This window comes from Pseudopodoces humilis, chromosome 7 (assembly GCF_049639895.1).
Source record: "Pseudopodoces humilis isolate 2021_Gansu_Grassland_sample_001 chromosome 7, ASM4963989v1, whole genome shotgun sequence".
Lineage (NCBI taxonomy): Eukaryota > Metazoa > Chordata > Aves > Passeriformes > Paridae > Pseudopodoces > Pseudopodoces humilis.
This window is the reverse complement of record NC_142206.1, coordinates 48,923,462-48,946,284: the sequence shown is the minus strand read 5'-3', so window position 1 is coordinate 48,946,284 and position 22,823 is coordinate 48,923,462. Positions and strand designations below refer to the sequence as shown.

Genomic DNA, 22,823 nt, shown 5'->3' with positions numbered 1-22,823 from the left:
ATCACTTTTCTGAGGTTGTACAATCACATTTTTCCTCTCTGCATGCTGTACTTATTAGCAAGGAGATAGTGGGTGGTTTCAGTTCAGGTGACATGAATCAGATTGCCAGGTTATTTCTGTCCCACTGAGGGGCCTTAACTGAGGGAGAAGTCCTCAGTATGATGCAATGAAATATGCACAGAGAGGCTGGTGGCTGGAACATGATAAGCAACAAGGGGACATCAGCAGGTGAGGGTTTACACGTGGGCTGATGCTCAATGGGATTTGTTGGAGGTTGTCTCTATGTGCCCATGTGCTGTATTTGGCTCACGCTATGGTGCATCCTGGGACTGCATAAACTGCATCTTTTTTGGATGAAACTATACCCAAAAAAGTGCTTTCAGCCCATGGCAGTAGGGATCCAGACAAAAGCTGGTGCAAAGTAAAACCCCCAAAACACACATAGTGTAGGCACTGGCAGCACAGGTTTCCCTGGAGGGATTGCTCCAGCGGGTCTGCTCTGCGGTTTTATACATCGCCTAAGCTACAAGAGAGAGCACACAACGGCTTGGTATAAGAGCAGTTTAACATTCAAACAGGACATGACTGGGACCAAACACAATTATATTAGTACTTTGCCAAATATAGCACTGTTGAAAATAAGGTAGAGCGTTGACTTTGTACAGTGAGGAGACCAGAATCAAAATTACTTCTCCATGTGTAAGGATTGACCTTGGGAGAAGAGTAGCTCTCTCTTAATGGCAGACTCAAGCCTTTAACCTTCACAGATCTCATGCTCAGAGTAGAATTTTTGCTGGCTGGGGTTTGTGGGTGTTTTTTGCTTCTGGGGAAATACTCGCTGTCAGTTTCAGTATAATTACCCCACTTGAAGAAAATAGAAAAGTCATCTGGATTTCTGGGTGCCTTTTCTCAGTCTTTATTATTATCTTCTAGAAACTTATTTCATTCTTATTACTTATTTCATTTTTTGACATTATTTAATATTTTTATGATTCTTATGACACATTTTTCCTTTTATATTTTTCTGGTGGTACTTCATGCTTGACAGAAACATTCCTTTTCCTTACCCAGAACCACTGCTAGAACTGCTGAGGTAGGAGAGCTAGAGAACACTAAATTTCTCTCTTTTATTTTTTTTTTTTTTAGTATCTATCCTTCTTATTTAATTACTACCTCATTAGGAAAGCTCTTTCCTGCCACATCAAAATTAATGTCTTTCCTACTTCATTTTGTAAGATTCATCATTAACCTAATATCAGCCTTTGAAAAGATATGTATTCCAAAAGGCTATCCATTAAAAGATAAATATTCTGTGTATTCTGCACTGCACATGGGAGACAAGGACAGTTCAGTGGTTAGGACACTCCTTGCACTATTCATTTCCTTGCACTTCTGCTGACTTCATGTATATCTACAGGAAATCCACTTATTCTCTCTGCTTCAGTTTTTCGTCTGTGGGATTTTTTGAAGAATAGGTTATTCAGCCCACAGCAGAAAATGGTCCATAACAAAAGTGAGGCCTCACAAATATTTCCGAAAGAGGAACACGCTAACATGAAAAGTTTTAAATCCAGCTGTGCTATGAAATATACACATTCCCGTCTCCCCAAATCTGGGGAACATGCTGCCCATCATTGCCATTGCCAAAAGCAATTTCTAAAATAAAGATTTTTTTAGAAAAGCATTTCTAGCAAAAGATCTCTTTGCATCTCTTCACTCAGCCTGACTGATCTAAAGGTGATGGCTTGATGGCAGGGCTTTGGAAAAGGCAGTAGCAAGTGCATGTTTGAGAATTTACTGCAGTATGTTTGTTACATCAAAGATACAAAACACATCCCTCACAAAGCACCTGCCCTGACATATCTGACAGTTTTTGAATATGCTGGCACCTTGACTTGATCTTGAAAAAGTTTTGTAATATTAAATCATTTCTCCTCTAAGTTATTATTTATGAGCTCCTTAAAGCGGCTGTGAGTGGAGGGCTCAGCCAGCAGAATCTGAGCTCCTGGGAACTCGGAGAAGGGGAAGATCATCCAGGCTCTCCCGGGGGCCCTCAAAGCTCCTCCTGATCAGCCCTGTGCTGTCATGTATTATCTGGCACCTCGAAAAACAACAATGGAAGCTTCTGAAAACCTCCCAGGGTCAGATGCTCAGCTGGTACAAAGCAGACTTCCTCCTCCAGTTCAGCTCAGCCACCTTCATTTACATCAGTTGAGGATATGGCTCTTTGTTTTCAATCTACCTTGAATATCAGCGAGCACAAATTTTGTATTCTTAATCCATAATCACAGACAATCACCAGCCAAATTGTTTTGATATTTAAACTTGTTTACAGTCCCCAGGCTATTAGTTGTGATGACACATTAAGAGATAAGAGAGCTTTAATTTTCTGAGGATAGTTCCACCCTCTGGGGATAAGAAAAACAGCGGAAACTTGTTTTGATTAGCAATCTGAGGAGGGCACAGAAATCATACAAAGCAGAGTGTGAGTTCAGATGCTGCTGGAGCTGACACCTTCCCTTATCTCACAAACAAGTGCTTGAATTACCAAACAGGGAGGAGAGGATTTAACCTCACTTGAACATCACAGCCAAATGCAGTTTTGTTCCTTTCCTTCTAATAAGCACTTCTAACATCTTTTTCCTCCAAGGGCAAACTTGGGAAGTTGGGTGCTTGGCTCAAATCCTGGACAGTCCCCAGGCAAGATGCTGAGCATGGCATTAAGGGCTGCTGCTTGTGATACGCAGGAGGAAGGCAGGTTTGGCACACACACATTTGTGCTTGTTTGCTGTTCTTTTTCTAGGGATTACATTGTCACATTCTCACTTCTGTGACGACTTTGTATCTGCTCTTGTTCCTTGTGCTGTTTTTACTGGACAGTCCTCTCCGAAACTCCAGTAACACAGAATGCTGTCAGCTGTCAGTCAAGATCCTGCTCAGAGAAGCACTGGTAGGTGCAGGGAACCACATTTGAATTTATTCTTAGAGTTGGGTTTTAGGGAACAGAAAGGCATCATGTAAATGCAAGATAAGGCCAAGAGAAGCTCTGGGGTTATAAGAAGCTTGACTAAAAGCTCATCCCGACACAGCAGTGTGCACAGGCAGTGCACAGTATGTATGAATAGCAGAGGAATCAAAATGGAATGAGCAGAAATTAATAAACAGTAGAAATCAGTATACACAAAAGAAGCAAAGACCTGCCATAAGAGAAGGGAGAGGGGAAACTAGGAAAGGTGCCCATGGGGAGGTCTTTCATTAGAGAAAAAAACATCAGAAGGAACAGGAACATGAGCCAGGTTCAATAACACTCCCCAGCAGTGAGCAGAGAGACCAGTGCCTAAAGCAAAGGGATGTCTCAGCGGAGAGAGGACACAAGCACTTATGTAGTCCTCAAGCAGGAAAATAAACCCGCATCAGACTGCTGCTATGCTGCAGGTTTTAGTCAGTGGGAAATACTTGCTATTTATAGCACTACAGTCAGGATATCTCCAAAGGTCTCAGCAATGTGAGACCCCCTCTAGAACAAAGGGAAGCACTCGGCAGCAAAGAGGTTACTCTGAGAGGGCAGAATTTAAATAAGTAATGTATCACAGGGCTCATCCTGCTCTCCACGTTGGGTCTAATCCAGTTTGTTCTGGCAGCAGTTTTTGTCCCCCAGGCAGCTTAGAACTCAGGGGAGGAAAAGGACTTGCAGCCAGTTTTACAGTTCTTGCTTCTCCTTGTTTATGTCTCTGGGACTACTCACAGCTGAGATATGCTCAGGATACCTAAGCTCCATTGTAAAGAATTGGAATATTACACACAAATATTCTTATCGTAGAAACAAAGCTACAATCCATAGCAGAATAATGATCCTCAGTGGTCCACTATGCAGGCAGTGCTATCCCCCAGACTCACTGAGAGCCTTTGCTTCCTCCACCTACAGCAAGGCTCCCCATGGCAGGGCTCATAAGGCTTCTCAAGTCCTAGTTTCCCAGACTGTGGAAGAAACAAACCTGACCAAAGGGAGACCAAATTACCCTTTAACCCACAGTCCTTTCCCTTTTGGTATGAGATGCACTGTGAAGAATGAATTGTTACAGATCAAAATTAACAGTCTATATAAAACACAACTGGAGGAAGCACTTGTGATTTAAAGTCCAAATTTAAGAAGTCCAGAGGTTACTAATTCTCTGGTTCAGCCTAAAGAGTGGTGAAAATTCAGTGTGTTTTTGTTTGGTTTAGACTGTCCTATTTTGTGTTCACAGCCCCATTTCCTGATACACAGCACTTTGCTTGGTTGCTCAGTTCTAATGCTCAGAAGCAGAAGCATTTGACTCTCAGTGGTACTGTAGCACACACTTGCCATTTTCCTCCTTTTAAATGATTATTATTTCTTTCCAGACTTTTAGATTTCCACAGTAATACTTGTGCAAGTATTGCCCAGTTTTATTAGAAAAAGTCAGATGGTCCAACTTCTGCTTCTGTTTGTTGCTCACACAGAGGAAAATTAAATTCTGGCTTGTTGGAAGTTAGTGACAATATTATCTCACATTCACTGAAATCAGACTTCATGGGCTGCCTTTCACTTTAGCAGGCAACAAGAAAGTCTTTAAGATGAATAAATACAAAATTGGTTGAATAAATGAAAAGAAAGAAACAGCTTCATCCCAGGAGTAGTCAGTAGTTAAATCAATGCATGAATGAAGCTATTTTTAGTAGCATCTTATTCTTTGACTTTGGTATCCAATATTGTTTTGTTTCTGTTTTGATGTTTTGCAATCCAGACTTTTCAGTGAACCTGCCACTATAGTGTCCTCTAGCAATGAGGTCAAAAGATAATTAAGGGACTTCTGAAAAAGTATCTACTTGTCATTTTTCATTCCTCATTAGGCAATTTGGAACCAAATGAATAATTAGCTTTTATTCTTCAGGCCACCTAAAATGCTGTAAGTTGCTTACCATATCCATGTAGCCATTTTTTTGGCTGACAAATCCTAGTCTGCCTTTACAGAGGCTATTCCATGCTTTTGGTTATTTTTCTTGCCTTTCTCTCTGTCAATGAAGGAGTTTTAAACAGCAGATGGCAAAACCTTTCAGGGCTTCAGGTATTAATGTCCAGCCTGTGAGCTAAAGATGTACTGTCCTTACTCCAAAGATTTTGTCATTTACACATATCAAGGTTAGCAGAAAGGACACTTTTCATTGAAAGAGGAAAGAGGAAAGAGGAAAGAGGAGAGAGGGGAGAGGGGAGGAGAGGGGAGGAGAGGGGAGGGGAGGGGAGGGGAGGGGAGGGGAGGGGAGGAGAGGAGAGGAGAGGAGAGGAGAGGAGAGGAGAGGAGAGGAGAGGAGAGGAGAGGAGAGGAGAGGAGAGGAGAGGAGAGGAGAGGAGAGGAGAGGAGAGGAGAGGAGAGGAGAGGAGAGGAGAGGAGAGGAGAGGAGAGGAGAGGAGAGGAGAGGAGAGGAGAGGAGAGGAGAGGAGAGGAGAGGAGAGGAGAGGAGAGGAGAGGAGAGGAGAGGAGAGGAAAGGGGAGGGGAGGGGAGGGGAGGGGAGGGGAGGGGAGGGGAGGGGAGGGGAGGGGAGGAGAGGAGACTAATACTTCTCCCTACCACACACCAGAAATTATGATAAAATATTTAAAGTTTGAAGCCAGAACTCTCTCTTCCAGTCTTTTGCCCATCTTTCCTGAGGTTAGCAAAGCAGAGCAGTAAAAATCTATCATGAGTGCATCTGCTGAATTTACATGCTGGAAAGTTCAGATATATTAAAATCAATCAATCAATCAATCAACCAACCAACAAATAAAATCTGTAGGAAGTCCTCAAATTTGAAACTTTTTTCCCAGATAAAAGTAGTATTAGCTGAAAAAGCTTTGTGAAAGAATGAGATCCTAAAGTATTGCTATAATTTCAGACCTATTTTTCTATTTCAAGGGCATCTCCAGGCTTCTCTTTTAGGAGCAAAAATACATTGAAGCCATGTACAAGGAAAAAATGCAATATCCAAGTCTCAGAGAAAGACAGGTCTCCGTTATCTGCCAGAAGGCACATAACCTCTGTCATAAGCAATTTGAAGATCTGACCTCACCACTGCATGTTGGAATGGAAACCAAGCTGCTTCAAAGACATTTAAGAAATATTAAGAGAAGGGAAAGCGACATAAATTTATATTAATTTGTTGCTATATAGTATCTCCAAGTTCAGCCAAGGCCAGAAGATAATTTGGCCTGTAAAGGATCAAACTATTAGCTCAGATGTGACCCCTCCTTACAAAACAAATGTGTACCAGAAGAGCATTCAGAAGCCTGAGGGATATAGAAGTAGAATTTCACTTGGAAAGATCCTTTAGAGTGTAGGTAATATGACAATCTATAAAGCCTAAAATCTCCACTTTTACTTACATCTATAGCTTTATTCCCAAATTGGTTATTAATTATGGCTGCATTAAGGGACACTACAAACAAATTTGATCAACAGACACTTTCTGATTTAGGAGAGTTGTTGTTCAGGGTTTTTTTTTAATAATTTTTAAATTATAACTGTTTGATTTGAAATTATACTTACCAGCTATTTGTCTCAGGAAAAATATTTTTTTTGAAAAATATCATCTAGTTTTGCTGTTTATAGGAATGATATTTGTAAACCATTTTTTAAATCTATATACAAACCTGACAACCATTTCTGTGAAATACTCAAGTATCTTCACTTTGGAGCAAGGACTGTATTTTCAATTTTACTGTGGCTGAGATGGTTTGATATAAGCGATTAAGAAGGTTTTGTGTGTCTGGAAGCATGTTTATTCTTAAGTTATAGGTTTTGTAAAAGAAATTACTTCTCTTGTAATTTTTTTCCCTGTTTAATTACTCTCCTAGCTCAGTGTATCCTTGCTGCACTCCGACAGGTTGAAATGACATCAATAGTTTTTGGTAAGAAAATTTGAACAGCAGAAGGTTTTCACTTTGCTTTTAAAAACAAATTATTTGGGTTTTTTTGTCATTAATTTGAAAAGACCATCCAAAAATGCCACAATTAAAGGTGATCCAGAAAGAATTCAGCCTCCACCTGTTCATGCATTATCAGGCAGGCTTTAGAAAGCGCTAAATTCCAGCTTCAGTCAGAGCAGCATGCGCTTGCCATAGAAGAGGAGAAAAATAAAGCTTTTTCTTGTAGAATGTTTCAATTTCTTTTTATTTGGTCAGAATTTAAAGGTGTCAGGAGAATCTGAGATGAGGAGCAGCAGTCTTTTGTCTGCAAGTCTGAGACGCTGCTCTGAGGACATGTTACTCACACACTGCTTTTCAAATCTGTTCCCCTGGTCTGTGATTTGGGGAGTCTGCCTTGGGCCTGGGGGGTTGGAATATCTGAAAGTGGCAACTGCTGCCCAGTAGTGTAAGGAAAGGTAATAGGAGCTGCAGGATGTGCTGCCAGGTCCTCTGAAAAATTTAAATTAGACACCCAAAATTATGGATAGTTGTAATCTTGCTCTTTTTTTTGCCTTAGGTTATCGGCTGTTCTAGGGAGCGATGATACTCAGAACTGCTATTAAGACGCTATAAATGGAAATTAGTCAGTGTTTGCACATGGCAAGGACCCGCACAGTGGAACACCCTGGAATGCCCCAGCAGGACATAATTTTGCCTTCACAGCAGAGCCTGAACTATGCCTTGAAAAGAAAATCAAGTATTGAACTCACAAACTGAGTCATTTATTATGCGCACCAAGTGAGGCTTGGATCCTGCGCAAAAATAGTCTGTGACTGATGCACCTGTGCAAGGTGGCAAATTAATGGAGTAGAGACAATTTTGCTTACAGCATTTCTTAGCTTCAAGTGCTGAGCTGTGCAACCTTGATAATGTTCTTTTCACATACTGTTTTGTGTGTAATTATTACCTGTATCAGCCCAAATTTAAAAATAGAGCACTTGCATATTAAATTCCTCTTTTAGGATGCAGTTGCAGCTGACTTTTAAATGTTCCAGTACCCTGCAACTCACATTGAAGGCTACTGGCACTGTCAACACCACCCAAACTCTGAAAATTTCCAAGCCTCTTTCACAGCCCTGGGATGAGCACTCCAAAACGGAGGCAGCTGAAAATCCCTTGCCACTTGTAAAATATTAAATGTAATAAGATAAAATAGCAGATAATTTGAAGAAGAAGCTAGTTTCTAAAACAAAGTTGTCAAAGTAGGGTAGCACTCCAGGCAACCAACTCCCACACCTTTTATCATCATCATTAGTCATTTATATTGCAGCAGCATGCAGCAACCCCTGCTGACGTCTGGGCTAGAAACCAGACACAGATAGTGAGAATGATACCTAGCCCAAGCAGCTTGCAAAATTACAACAGTATGAAGTATAAGAAAAGGGGGGAGGAAGAACAGAAGGTTGAAGTGGGTTGCTGAAGGTCGATTTGCACAAACCTGGCACAGCCAGGGGAGTCAGGGCCTCGATCCATGGGAGCAGCTGCCCCTCTGGCTCATGCTCTGAGTGAGCATGGCATGGAAGAGAGATGGTAGCTCAACTTGTGCAGGCCCCTTGCTCCTGGGGAAACAAGCTGGTTGTGCCAGGAGTAACACATTTGGGAAAACACGAGGGCAAGGTGACTTATCTCCTCTTCAGGTCTTGGGGTAAAGCTCCGTGGCAGAGCAGAGAACTGGGATTTGGGAGGGAAAAGGTCACAACTCACAAAATGCTCTGGCAAGGCCATTGGGACAGGCAGTGAAGAAAATAGCACGAGAAGGGCTGGTTTTCCTAACCCCTGTGCAAGCCCCTGGTCAGGCAGGATCACCTACAGCCAGCTGCCCAGGACCATGTCCAGGGACATTTTCAATATCTCAAAGCTGGATACTCCACAAGCCCTCTGTGCAACCTGTTCCCCTGCTTGGTCACCCTCACAGTCGTGTGCTTCCTGAGGTGCAGAGGTTTCCACAGTTTAGCAAAAGATTTCACCTTGCCTGTGGAGCAGAGCCACTTGGATTCAGTTCTTTTTTCTTATTGCTTATTCTTATTTTTTTGAAAAGATACAACTTATGTGGCCACAGATCTGGAGAGATTATTTGCATATGTTTCCCAACTCTGTATGCCTAACAACCCAAATCTCTGTCTGCAGTGGCTACTGTACTATATAAGGAACATACTTTGATAGCTAATGTAATGCAACGTACACATCATGTTGCCTCAAGGTCATGGTAAATTGTGTCTGTTTATATGATGCATCTTGACATACTCTAACATAGTGCTAGTAATTTAAAACAGTGACCACATAAAATGTGAATAAGATCAAGAACATAGCCACAAATTTCACTGATTTTTTGTATTAGAGGATTCACTAGCATATTGGTAATTCTTCACAAGGATTTCAAGGAAATTATGTATATTTTGTCATGTTTTCGTTCAATGGACACTAAGTCAAATTCCATTCAAAAAACCTTGAGTAAAATTACTGCTAAAAAGAAACCTGATCTGGAATTATGACCCCAGAACAGAGAGCCAAATTTAATCCTGATTTTTTTTTTTTTTTAACATATAATTCATTAAAAAGATTGAATCCAAGATATATCATGGATTCATTAGAAATATTGCTTTCAATAAAGAGGCTCCTATCAATAAATAAAATATTCATAGTCTCTGAATTATGCAAAACTGATCATTGGAAATGATTGTGTGTAAGTCCCAGAATCTTTATAACACACAGGGAGAGCACTGAGTCCCCCTGAACCAGTGTGATAAGTAAATAAATAGCAACTTGCCTGGAAACAGTAGATTGGATAATGTTTCTTTAAACGTTGTTTTCAAAACAGTGTTTATGTGTAATGAATTGTTGCCCAAGATGTACTGCACGTTCACACAGACCTGGCTTTTATTCTAGCTGCTTTCATACCATGCCTATAGGATTGATGTTTTCTCCATTAAGATAGTTTGCTCACATTTGTAAAGTATCCATTTGGCTTTACCTGTATTTTTAAAGCCAGGTGATCCTCTAGGGAGATTTTTATCCATTTCTTTCCCTTTCATGCTCTAAGGCAGCATCAAGGAGTGCTGGGATAAGCTAATTTGGAGAACTGACCGTACTAGTGGAAAAAAAAGCTTATGGTCATGGACCATCAAAAACCTATGGAAAATGGTAGCCTTGTTCTTCAAGCTCTGGTGAGAAAAAGGACTTTCCTCAGGAAAGAAAGCTGGGAAGTGAACACTAATCATAGCAGAGATTCAGTTTTCAGTTCATGACATCTGAAGAAATTCTAACAAATAGAAAAAAATCTAAGATTAGAAAAACCCCAACCAGTTAGACCAAACTTCTCTAAAGGCTATTTGAAGGCTGAGCTAAAGATTAATTCAGGTTAACCTGAAAAGGCTGATCAGAATCATTCATACTCTAAGAGAATGTCTGGATTTCCTTCATTATATAGGAAAGAAATGGAAGGCTGCTTGATGCACAAAAGTCAGTGCTGCTCCAAATCTGGACTGAGAAATGGCACCTTCTAGTGAATACTCACAGACACTGGTAAACATAATTAACCTATTCCAGGATACCATAGCATTTCCAGATATTATGATTTTAAAACAGGTAGTCATACTGATAAATGTTAGATGTGAAAAGAAAAAGACTACATGACTGAAAAATTGAATGTGCAAAGTGCTTTAAAAATACAGTGTCACTCTACCACCCATTCAGAAAACCTGAGGCAGAGGAAGATAAAAAATTTTATCTAAATTTATGAAGCTACAAGACAACCAAACCCTTTTTCTTGGTTTCCAGATCAGCACCCAGTTCTGAGGACCACATTTTTTCTCTGCACCCTCTAGTTTAAACTGATGCAGCTTATCTTCAGTTTATACTGGTTGAAGAGTTGCAGCATAAGCTTTTTAAGAAGTCACTTTGCAACACCAACAATTTAATTCAGCTTTACGGAAACATAGAAATAGAAACAGTAAAATGTCTTTTGACCTTTGCTGTTGGCTACAGTCAAACCCATGCAACAAAGAGAGCAGAGAGGAAATGCTGGACATGCACTCAAGATGAAAAAAAAATGTTTAGGCATGTAACACAGTACACTGGAGAAAATATTCAAGAACAATTCATTGTGCTGAGATTATTCTTATAAGGCTGAAAGGATCAGTGTCATCTTAGATTATGCACTGTACAAGTGCCAGCCATAGAAGAAGGCCCTACACTCTTGGGCAGAAGGTCACTAAACACCAGCAATTGATCTGTGGCTCTAGAGACTCCAAGGAGGGACACAAAAAACACCAAAAAAACCATGCAGGTTTCTTTTTGTTATTATACCAACTACTTTGCTAAAGATGATTAATAAAACTTTAATAATGACACTGTCCTGTCAATCCAGTGTTAATCAGTGGCAATGATGAATGAAAATAAACACAACTCATAAAAACACCCTTAAACAAAATTCCTCTCTATTTCTCCTGATACAAAAACAACCTTCCAAAGATTTCTCTTTGGAGTAGCTTTTCTCCAAAGAATTCCCAGCTGGAATTTCACACAAGCCTGTCTAACTTAAGAACTCAAGCTAAGCCCTACTTTGCTTGTCCTATCATTCCTTAGCTCTGCCCAAACTTCACTGACAAAGGTGTCATTTTCAACCTTTGTGCTCCTCACAGGGATTTTTTTGTCACCGTCTAAACCACTCTTTTTTAAGCTGACACCAAAAGCCATGCTGTGCATGCCATGGGTCCAAGGGGAGACAGCTTTTGAAACCCAGTGACTTATTCTGTTGAGTTTGGCATGGGCATTGCCTCAGCCAGACCACAGACCTGGCTCTGCATCTCTGTAAGCCCTTCAAGCTGCTGTATGAGATTTGAACCAAAGTTCTCATTTCCTTAAAACTCCAGATGTCAAACACTCTCCAATAATTCACACAGAAACTCTGCACAGTGACTAGTGACTGAAGTGCAGCCAGCTCTGGAGTGAAGCTCAAGCAGTTACAAACCAGAGGGCCAAATGGTCCAGAGGAGAGGAAGGCATTCAGATTTTTTTTCGGAAGAGAAAGTGTATGGCAAATTTATACTGGAAAATATCATATTCCATAAATCAAGAGATGCAACCCTTCTTTGCCAAAACCTGGGAGCCTAAAAGCTCGTAACTCTACATTAGTGCAGCAATTATATTAGCTTTCCTGTACTTTAAAAACCCAAGACAAAAGTTTAATGTTTCTAGCTTTGGTTTTTAAATAGAAAGTGAGAGTTAAACTAGACAAACTCCAATTTAAAATCTCAGCAGGGCTAACAAATGTATTGAAGAAGAAAGCTTTTTACAGTACTAACTTGTAGACTGATTTTAATAATGGATATTTTGTTTCCATAGATCCAATATTTATTCTCCTGTTGTTATTTTAAAACCTGCCTGGGGACACATAAATCTGCCTGTATCTTAATTACACTTATCTACATTTCATGCCTGTAATCAGACTAGGACCTATGGCTGAAGCCATAGGAATATTTTGGCAATCTATTCTGCATGGGTAAGACTCCAGGTATTTTTCCAAAAGGATAATCTATTGTATGGATAACCAATTTACTTTGTCCATTTTTTAGGAAGCTAAGGTTTTGTCAGGAGAATTTTTTGCCTTTTTTTTTTCTGAAAGTAAAATTTCAAAGGACTCCTTGGTCTTTTTTCTTGAATTCATGTGTCTCTTCCAGTTGCTCCCAAATTCTGGTTTCTTTCTCCAGTCCTTGCTTCCCTGGAGCTTGCAGAACTTCTGCAGCTTGCTCTGTTTGGCAGGGGTGGAAAGGAAGACAGATGCAGGCTAGTTGAGTCCTTTCAAGAGGAAGCATAGGGTAGTACAGCTCATAGCTACACTGAAACCCCCAGAAATAACCCAAGAATCAGGCTTTTTATGGAAACCCACTGGCAGTGTTTTACTTTTAGTACCGCTGCTTTGTGAACTACAAATGTCAGAAGCGTATCTGTAGTGATGCGCTGCTGCAGGCTGGCTTTGGGAAACCCTTCATAAAAATCTGTCAGTGAGGCTGGGTAAGTTCCCTCCTCTTATGAAGTCATCCATTCTGGTCACAGCTACACTCTGCATTGTCCCTGGGGCTAAAGTAAACATTACAGAGGAGAAAATGTGCATGACTTACAAATCCACAGCACTTCACCACATGCAGATATTTGCAAATATTTAAGAACAGAGCAGCTTTCTCACAGGTACCTGCATGCACACCATGCTTAACCAACATGTGCCACCTTCTGCACACTGCACAACCAGTTAAGAACAAGCTCTTCTACATTGCACTTGCAATTACAGTTTTGGTGGATGCTGTTGCCTATCACAGGAAGGATGTTTGAGTGGCCAGAGCATCAGGTGGGGACTTACGGGGAATATGACAAAAAGCACAATGGAATTGATAAAGGACCTTCCTGTCTCAGGCCTAATCAAACAGAAACCATGGGAGAGACAGACACAGGTAACTACTCCCTGAGGTAAAAGTGACCAAGAGATATGTTGTGAAACTTTGTAATGATTACCTGGTAACTGATGTCATGAGGAAGGTGTAATCAGTGGGAAACAGTTACTATAAATAGAACCCTATGTAAGTGCCATACAAGTAAACCCCTATATAAACACCTTGTGTACTCAATAAACCTGGCTTCTGATCTCAACTTGGATGTCCCCATCTCTCAATTGCCAATAGGGACTGAGGGCCTCTGGGGTCCTAAGGGCATCTTCTTGAACACAGGGATACCCTTTGCAGTTGGGAAGTTGGTCAGCATGAATAGTTCTGGCTCTGAGAGACTGTGTCTTTGTCCTCCCTTTATATTAGCAGTCTCTCTCCAGCCATATGCTGCCGGGACAATGCTGTGCAGAGCCACTAAACATTTTATTAAAGCACATGATTGCCATCTTATCAAAGCAGTCTATGGGCTGTCTCTTCCTCACTGCTGCCAGGTGGAAACTGCCAAGCAGGAAAACAGGGATTTGTAAAAATTACTGTGCTTTATAGATGGCACATTGCCCTTTCTTGAAAGCCATAATCCCTCTGTTAGCACAAATCTCTTCTGCCTTCCTTCTGTTTTCTCATTCCTGACTTCTTGTAAATGCTAATTTTGATTTTTTTCTTGTGTCATTTTGCTGTCAAAACTGTAAACACTAGGCATCACATCAAAGGAAAGTCTACAGATCATTGATCTTCACTGTTTTTAACATTTTACTTTTTTTTTTTTTTAACAGCACAGTAAAAAAGATATTTAAAACTTCCCAAAAAAGGTTCATAAATTCATCCCATCCCAACTTTTCCAACTTGCAGTCATTTATAATTGACATCAGCTATCTCTCTGCTACAATGACAGTACTGTGCCCAAGGTAGCTGCCACCTAGCCAGGTGGGAGCAGAAGACTAGAAAATAAAAGGCCTGCACCCCATGAGGAACATCTACCTGAAACCACAGTCCTGCTACACCCTATAGATGCACCCCAAAGACCATGCCCTACCATCTCTCCCCTGCCTGTTGCTTACTCCAGCTAGGTCAATGCCAGCTGGGTACATTCATACACATTGTTTAGTGTAAGTGTAAACAAAGTCCTAAAATGGAGTTGTGCTGTCATTTTACAAGGAGAAAGAAGAAATCAGTTCCTTCTGATTGATTATCAATCATTCTCATGGAGTTTTGTAGCTGACAAACAGGCTGCTTGAGAGAAACAAAACAAGAGATGTGCTAAATTTTGGAGATACCTGGCTGTGGAGCAGCAATTCTCATATCAGTGAAGGTGTGTGCAAAGGCATTGTGCAGACACACAGAGATGTGCCCTGAACATTTGCTGAAGCCCCAAGTATATGGCAGATAAATATCTGAAAGAGGAAAGGAATGGAAAGTAAGTTCCAGATAAAAAAACAGAGTGCAAAGCCAAGGTACATTTGTATTTTCTACCACAGCAACTTGTACCAGTGGTGAAGATGAAACAAGCCAGTGATTCGATCCAGCTGTGGAAGAAATCAGTGGCACAATTCTCATTGACCATCAGGTACTGGATTAGACTTTGAAATCAACAGTTGCCCAGATGAGCAACAGTGAGAGAAATAAAATATACTTTGTAGTAACCTAGTAACCCAAATTGCTTTGAATAGACCCTACAGCCCTGTGTTAGTCCCTGAAAATGAGCCACCTGGTAAGTTACCAGCTCCAGTAACCTCAGAGAAGAAGACTATGTAACAATGAACTTCCACAGAAAGTCCCATGCTTTTGTGGGTCCTACTCTTGTTTAGAAACAGCTTGTAAGGAGAACAGCCCCTGCATCATGCTGCAGCACAACTTTCTAACTTAGGTAGTTAAGTACACTTACAACCAGAGACATCAGTAAAGATCAGTGGCAAGTGATCCTCTCTGTAAAAGGCTTTAAAGATAATGAAAGTATTAATCATTAATACCAAAAATCAACAAAAAGATCCACATGTAATTCTGATAACTTGGACCAAGTATATAGTCAAGCAGACAGTGAAATTAGTTACTATCTTTTTGGCATTCTGTGTGTTTGCAGAATTAGTTATGGGAGTTGCATTCACTCAGAATTTAATTCTCTAGAAGAGGCTGTTTCTCTTATCATTTCTTCAATATCTACCTCTGTCAGACCTTGATCTCAGTAACTGATATTAGCAGCAATCTAAGTGATAAGCACAGAACAAAAAGGTTCCCAAATTTCAAGCACACCTTCCTCTTGGTAGGGTTACACATTCTTGGATGAGCTTGTGCTGAGCCTTGCAGCTGTTCTGAGCTTCTGCAGCTCCTGCAGGTGCAGTAGGGCCAAATCCTGCCAGGGGCTCACAAAAGCAGCTTCTGCTGCTGCCTCCTGCCCACAGCCAAGGACAGCACCAAGCTCTGCTCACCCTCACATCCTTTTCCTTCAGGACCTGAACTGCACATGTACTGTAATAGATCCAAGAGCTTTCCTTGGAGTCCATGGTCCTGTACAAGCATAAATCAAGCTCTATATTGAATTCTAGGTTATGTGGAAAGCACTGGCTTTGCGTATTTGTGCTTTATCATCCAATCAGTAGGCTAGAAGCAGTAAGTCCAAATCCTGAGAGGGTTAAGCCAGTCAAACTACATCAGCAAACACAGTCTGAAAAAGTAGGCATTGTTTGGCATGTGTCTTAAGTTGTCAGGAAGAGCAGCCAGTGAGCAATGCAGCACTTGACCTGTCAGCATGATACAGATCATTTACATAGCTTTTTACAAACATTAACAGATTAATCCTCACCTTGGGACACACAAGCAAGGTTCAGTAGCCCTGACAAACAGATCTGGAAGCTGTCTCCCATGGTGATGGTAACCTGATTTCCAGAAGGATCAGCATCTTTACATCTTGTAAAAGCAAAAAGGATGGGACTTCATACCTCCAGACCAGGAGAAAAAGAAGTGTGAAGCAGATAGCAGCTTTGGCCCAACCTCTTGTGTTTGTGGGGAACTGGGGCTGTGGGGACTTTCTTAAGTGCTCTATCCTGGCTCCTGTTCAATTCACACCAGCTGTGACAATCACGAGTAGGATGGCAGCTCTCACCCCGGCACTGAGGACACGGGTGTGTTCATACTGCATTTCACTCCCAAAGCGTACAGCAAACCAAGCAGCTGAAGTGGAAAAGTCCTACCTGGTTGTGATTTCCCTGCCCAAACAGCTACCCAAAGCATCTCAGCTCACCTCAATGGGATCACATTATAAAAGAGTAGCAATCATCATATGAGTGAAAACTGAATTCTGAGCACAGGGCTGGGGTTTGCATTGAGGAGCAGGCAGGATCTGTGATGAATACAGCCCATAAGATCATACTGACAGAGCTCATGGACCTAGAGACAAAGTGGCACCTGGCCATGAGGCCATGCTGGCTGGTTTTTTTAATTACATGAGAGACATGATTTGTGCACACATCATTCATGCATCTGAGAAATCTGGTCTTAGCAGTATTACTGAGGGCTGAGGAGCTGTCTGTAAGCCATGGGGGACCGAGAGATCAGGTCTCTGGAGAGGCAGAACAGGGTGTGATCCCTCAGGTGTGACCCCTCACAGGAGGAACACGTGCATGTATGCACTGAAGGGATAATAATCTTGGTTTTTACCCACATGCAATGCATGGATGTACCCGGATGCACTGTCATGGGGTTTAACCATGTATGCCCACGTGGACTGAGATAGACACAAAAAGGAACAAAGGAAGATGAATCTGTACAAGCATCTGCTAGAGACATGTGGGCAAGGAGGAGAGGATGCCAGATTCTTTAGATCTACAGTAATTCATGTGCTGTAACTTGGTAAAAAATTTTAACTGATTTTAACTGGAGGTCTCTGTTTTATGAAGGAAATTGCTTATTGATCCTGTCTGTTTGCATCATATTCACACTGTGCTATTCACATGCTTAACCTGGAGAGACTCAGAAAGGTTATTTCTCTCTTCACATGCAACTTGATTTCTACAGGGAGATGCTGCACTTCCATGTGAAGGTGCAGCAAAGGGCTGTGGGTAGGAAGAGCTTGTGAGGTAAGGAACATTAGTGTTCCTGACATTAAAATCTCCATGATGCCCATTTGGTGTGCCTTCTTCATGTACCCATAACATCTGCTGCAAGCCAGATGAGAGCTCACAAATGGATTTGGAGATAGATTCAGCAAAACAATTGTAGGATTCTCTCTGTGACATTACACATGGTCAACTTATGTTTGGTTTTTTTTGTTTTTTTAGTGATGCTTTTGATCTATCTCCTTTTTTGAAACATTGCAGCTGTGGTTTGTGGTCTTTTACTAGTTTACTAAAATTCAGTGAGGAATGGAGCAGATACTTGGGACCCGTCATCATTAAACATCCATTGCATGGTTTTCAGGGTGGGACCAACAACTAGACTGAAAGACAGCAGTGATCCCTTAAAATTCCTTTTGAAAGTACATGAAGAGATGTGGAATTTGTGGCATAACAATTAGGAACAGAAGTAATAGACCAGCCCTTCCTCAATCCCCTCTAAAGTGCTCATGATACTAAAACCATGCAATGAGGTACATCACATTGCACAGTCAGGGTGTTCCCAGAGAAATGACACATTAAAACATGCTGAACATAATATTAAGTAATGTCAAAGATGCCATTACCTTTATGCTGAGCCAAAAATAACTCAGAATGGCTCCAGAGGAGCAGGCACATTGTAGACTGTCAAACACTGGCACAGCAGTGTTTTTAGAGCTCATCCAGCTGTGCCAGGCTTCAGAGCATTTTGGTGCATTTGCTATGGAATGAGGTCACAGGACCCCACACCAGATGGGTATGACATTACTGAAAATCTTTCTTATAGAAAGGTTTGTTTTCTAGCTTTCATTAATACATATAGAGGACGAGTACTGTGTTCAGCAGCACAGAAACAATACTATCCTAAGGCCCATTGTGGTCACCCATTAAGAGTCACTTTCAACCATTTCTTAAAAGCTTTCTGAAACCCTACCTTCTCTTGCTAAGTATTTTGTAGTGCTTCTGTATTCACTGGAAAGTTACATTTACTGTGAACACCTGAACAAAAAGCCTTTTACCCAGTGTTTTTTTAGATGCAAGGCAAAAAAAGGAATTCCAATACAGAGCTCTTAGACAGTCTTCAGTTTTCCCATTCAAAAAGTTACATGGCTTTGTTTTCAAGTATTAGGCTTGTCTTTCCTAAAGAAAAGCTTCTGGTATTTTTAACATAGTTCAGTAAAATCTCACTTTGCAGACAATATTGCTAAGTTTTGGAATGTGTCAAAATAAAGTCCTAATTTTTCTCATCAAATGTATCACTCTTTCACATAGAGGAGAAAGTGTTGCTTTTCAGTATCTAAAAACATATGCATAAAATGATAAATCACAAATTTTCAGAATTTAGAAGTTATGAATATGGACTGCATCAATATCCTCTTAGGCTCTTAAAATAAATGAAATTCATTATTTATTTTTCATTATTTATGTTGATGGACTTCAGTTGTTCTCCAATATTTCTTAGCCAAATAAAAACCACTTTACCTGTTCAAGTTCAGTAATAATCCAACTACAATAATTAGATTTACTTTCCTGATTTCTAATGTTGTGGAAAATATGCAAGTATTATGAATCCCATGGTCAGATCCTCAAAGATATTTGGATACCTTACTCCCTCTGGCTTAAAAAATAAGTAGAGGCCATGTGATACATTAAGTTCTTAAGCACCAGCATGTGCTTGAACTTAAACACCTTTAGGTACTCTAATATCCAAGGTTTAATGGAAAAAAGTTGCCAGCTTAGCTAGAAAAGACTTTCAGAATTTTCCATACAAACCATCTTTCATTTATCATAAAAACGATACGAAACTGAAGGATTACCTTGGACAGAGGAGGCATACAGGGGTTAATAATAATCACTTCTAGGTATCATATGCTCTCTTTCACCTCTTTTCTCCACAGCTGCTGGATTCATAATGACTTGTGGGGATTCTAGACAGCAAATCATCATTCTTTTTTTGTTTTAACTGGATTTTTTTCTGTATTGAAATTTGATTAATTTACCAAGAGCCTTCAAAACCATTGCACAGCCCCACAGCTCTCCCAAAGCTCTGACAGCATAAACAGGTACGTATGTACATCCCCCAGAACCCATATGGCATGTTTAGGATGTTTATATTTAATAACTTTCTGTTTAATACAGGATCTACTTCCCCTGTGTAGTAAAGCAATTACATAATTAATGGTTACATTCAAACAGAATGGCTCAGGAGAGAAAAGAGAATTTTTAGGACAACTGTGTCAGACTGGAAAGGAAGTATGCATCAGTAATTCCCTTTCACATTTGATACTTCAGCTAGTATTAACTTAAAAGTCCAGATATAAGTCATTAAGCAAAGAAATGCACAAAATGAAGACCAACCTTGCAGGGACAGTGATGAACTGAGAATAAGGACATTTGGGTTCAATTCCGAACTCTTCCCTTGCCAGTATAGCTTTGGGCAGTTTCTTTGTTGCTCAGTTCCTTATCTATTTAATAAGGATATTAATATTCGATTAATTCTACTCCTTGCATGCCTTTTGAAGGCCTCTTGAAGGCTTTTGTAGTAAAAAGTATTACTTCTGGTATCTGTAAAACTCAGAAAAATAGAGACCGGCTTTTTTTTGAAGACATGAGAAGAATTAAAGGAGGGAATTGCCATCAGAGATTATGTTCTATCATAGACCTGGTGAGAACTGCTGCTCAGTATCAGTAATAGGGGCTAGGCAATATGTAGTGCTAAAGATGACCCTTCAGAAAGCTTCTAGGTAAAGGAATGACTTGTGAGAGCCAGTAAATATTGAGACAGCTGTAAAAAAATCTAGTGAAAAAATTCACAACAAAACACTTTCCTGTTAAAAAAAATAGTTACAAAATTTCACTGTGAAAAACAGATAAACAGGTATCAGTGCGCTTTCTTTAAACAAACTGGAGTCTGATTAAAAATGTCAAAATGAAATCTTGTGTCATTTTGACATCAGTATTTCCGAACATATTGATTTTAAATCAATCATTTTTAAAAAACATTCAATTTTTTACCCTAATTTATGTAAAACACAGATGCTGATCAACTGAAATTAATTGAACTAGAAATATTATTTCTATGGACATTTACACTTAAACAACAAAACTTCAAGTTTCTTTTGGGATTTGTTTTTTTTTTTTTAGCAGGCCTTTCAAAAATCAGGTTTCTGCTGGATTTTGAATCAAGATAGCTGAAGGCATTTTGGATACAGGAACTTCTTATGTGCCACATATTTCTTGACTGGAAATAGTTGCTGCAGGTGTGGAAAATATTTCCACTGCTCAGTATAACTTCCCTGAAAATGCAGATGGTTCAAGTTTCAATTCATACTCTTTATCTAAAGAAATAGCTCAGTGGATAGAAATGAAATACAGGTGTTCTCAGCATCAAACCTTTACTATAAGTATCATAAAAGAAAAGGAAATTACTAATTTTACTTGCTTTAGAATTGACAGAGAAAGCCAACTGCAGCTGCTGTACAAGTTTTTAAATTATTTAAAATTTTACTAAAGTGTCTTAAATCACAGCAAATCATGGGCAGTAATGTATGCTAAAGACAACAGACACCCTGTATCATGTAAACATTTCTCTTTCAAAATAACACATTCTTTAGAAAATAATTCACTATTCTCACTATGTATCTTATGGAGATAAAATAAACAAATGAACCTATTACTGCATTAGTGTGCTGGACACATATTAAGCAATTATCCTTGTTTTTTGTAATATTCTTCTTTCTACTTATAATGTATAACCCCATGGAAAAAACATCCTATGCAAAAAGTAACTGTTCTTTACAAACAGCAGTTAATTAAATATTGCTTGTTATGTAATATATATTCTAATAATACAGACATTTATAAGCATGCAAAATTGCACAGGGAAATAAAACCCAGATGATTTTTTTATCCTTCTGTTTCAATAAATATCTATATTCTGTAGGAAGTTTACTGTAGTTATGGTTTCATATTGTGTTTCTATACTGTAAAGATAAATGTTCCTGTATCAACTAAAGAGCTAAACATCATGTATTAACTAAAAAAATGAACATATTTAATGTAGTAAAAAGCTGGGTAAGTATCCTTGAACCTAATAATAGTGAGCATTTTGTAATATCAGTGGTGCTTCAAATGAACACAGGATGGGTTCCTGGAAAAATTGACAATACCCAGTAGCAATGTTACTACTGTCAGAAAAATAATAAGGCAATGAATGTTTCCAATAAGAATACACTTTGTTTCGATTTGGAGGCTGCTAATAAAGGTAAATTTTTGCATACTCTGATAGTTTTTCTCTAACAATGTATCTGTACAGTTGCGTGATCTTTAGGAATGTAATTAACCTATTTTTCTTGCTCTAATTACAAGGCAAAAGATTTGCATAGATAAAAAGAAAAATGATTTTGTTTAGAAGGGAAATCCAAATTATGCCTGAAGACTCATAAATCTGTTGCCATGACAATCAAAGAGCATGGTCTTATAAAATATTTTAGAATTTATTCACATGAGTAGTTCTTATTCACTGTGCTAGTTTTGACCTCTCCCATTCTGAGTGAGCACTGTAAGAGATAGAGCCCAAAGTCATGGATTAAATGAGCTGAACAGAGATTTTGTGGACATTTCTGGATGTTTTACAAGGGTGGCCCATAGACTGAGGGAGGGATATCTGCATATTATATATAAAGATGGGAAGGGGTTTGGTTAATGAAGATGTATTGGATAGTGTAGCACCTGAACATGATGTAAATGGAGTAGAATAAGGAACAGAGAATGTGATGGGTTTAGCTGGAAGAGAGTTAATTTTCTTTCTAGTAATTAGTATGAGGCTATGTTTGGCGCTGGAAACATATTCACAATACAGAGATGTTTTAGCTCTTGATGAGCAGAGCTTCCACAGTGCCAAGGCCTTTGCTGTCTCTCATCCCACCCCACCAGAGACTGGGCTGAGGCTGCACAAGAGACTGGGAGGGAACACAGCTGGTACAGATGACCCAAACTGACCCAAGGGATATTCTGTACTATATGGTGTCATTTGAACATGTAAAACAGCGTATAAAACAGGGGAAAGACAAAGGAAAAAGGGAGAAGGAATGTTCAATATTATGGCATTTGTCTTCCCAAGTAACCATTACACTTAATGGAGCCTGGCTCCAGGGATGACTGAGCACCTGCCCGCTCATGGGAAGTGGTGAATGAATTCCTTGCTTTCTTTGCTTGAATGTGTGTGGCTTTTCCTCTACCTGCTAAAGAGTCTTCGTCTTACCCATGAGTTTTCTCACTTTTACTTTTCTGGTTCTATCTCTTATCCCACCAGGGGGGAGTGAGCCAGCAGCCCTGCA

At 39.8% G+C, this 22,823-nt stretch overlaps 1 protein-coding gene across 3 annotated transcripts in view; it reads right to left on the bottom strand.

Moving 5' to 3' along the window:
* TUNAR (transmembrane neural differentiation associated intracellular calcium regulator) overlaps positions 1-22,823 on the bottom strand; it is a 160,379-nt gene that overhangs the window by 4,321 nt on the left and 133,235 nt on the right. The window lies entirely within an intron of this gene.